Genomic DNA, 1,511 nt, shown 5'->3' on the forward strand with positions numbered 1-1,511 from the left:
CTGGTACCCCCAGAGCAGCTGACCTGGCACTGGTGCTCAGAGCAAGCAGGACTATTTTACTACATTTTATTTAAATTTTAAGATACCGCAAAAAAAAAACCCAAAAGATGTAGTTTACTGAGAGATCAATTTAGATTATCTTTCTCTATAGCGATAATATTATTATCTCAATATACATTTACTTTTATACGTGTATGTATGTATACATGTGTAAAATTATTTACATATTTTTAATGGGATAATGTTTCAAAGAGCACTGTAGCTGTTTTTTATTTTTTCTTTCATAGATTCATAAGCTGAGGTGTGGAAAAATTAAATAATAATAGTAAATGTTGGAGCCAGGGTTCAGTTCTATTTCATGGAGTCCAGGTCAATAATTTCCATTGGACGTGGCACTGCTTCTTCAGGATAGCACACATAATCATCAAAATTACCCCAAGGAATATCCCAAGGAAACCTAATTTATTTAAAACACCCAATGTTTAGACCAAGAAATGGCAAGAACACCTTTAACAAATATAGGTTAATAATTTTATGATTAGACAAATTTACTTACTCAAAATAAAAATAGGTTAACTATTTGATATGATAATGTATTATGTTAGAAATTGCAATTCCTTATAGAAATGACATATTGTATTCGCTATCTTGCAAAAATATCTAATTTTTAAAATATATAACTGAATAAAGAAAAACTAATACTCTAATATATAGTAATAAGAGGTAAATGCTTCTTAAAAGGCAATCCAGAGTAGAAAGAGTTAAAAATTGGAACAAAGAAATAAAAATGGGTATCAGTATTTTGCTGATTCTCAGGGCAAGATCCGCTAAAGATTTATAGTGAATAGAGGTGAATCATGCTCTGGAATAAAAATTGCAGCCTCCGGGAAATGCCATTTCACTCTGCTTCTGTGAGTTTGAGTATTTAAGATACTTCATATAGGTGGCATCATGCAGCATTTATGACAGGCTTGTTCCACCTGGTATTGTATATTTTCAACACAAAGAACTATGTAGCATTCTTGTAAGTGCAGCTCTATTAGAAATAATTCATTCGTTTTTTTCTGTATAAAATGTCTTATTTTGCCTTCATAATTGATGGATATTTTTGCTGAATAAAGAATTTTAGATTGACAGTTTTTAGTTGTTGTCCCTTTCAGCATTGTAAGAATGCCGTTTTATTTTCTTCACACTGGTGAGTTTTTTTTGCTTTTCAGTCCACTAAGTTTTCTGGCTCCTAGATCTTTCTCTGCCTTCTAAGACTGCCCCAATTTTTGGAGATCTGCATCTTGTGTAGATTTGAAATGTTTTAAAAGAGTTTCTCTCAGTTCTCTGCCCCGTCCCTCATTCTTCTGTACTTGAAAGCTTGAAATATCTTCAGAAGACATTTGATTTGTATTAAGGACAATATGTATTCCTTCTCCAAAGCTTTGATATGTTACCTCAAGTACCTGGTGTCAACTCGTGGGAGAGAGTTGCAAGTGAAAATTCACTCTTACTCAGAAAACTGA

Source organism: Pteropus vampyrus, unplaced genomic scaffold (genome assembly GCF_000151845.1).
Source record: "Pteropus vampyrus isolate Shadow unplaced genomic scaffold, Pvam_2.0 Scaffold638, whole genome shotgun sequence".
In the NCBI taxonomy this organism is placed as follows: domain Eukaryota; kingdom Metazoa; phylum Chordata; class Mammalia; order Chiroptera; family Pteropodidae; genus Pteropus; species Pteropus vampyrus.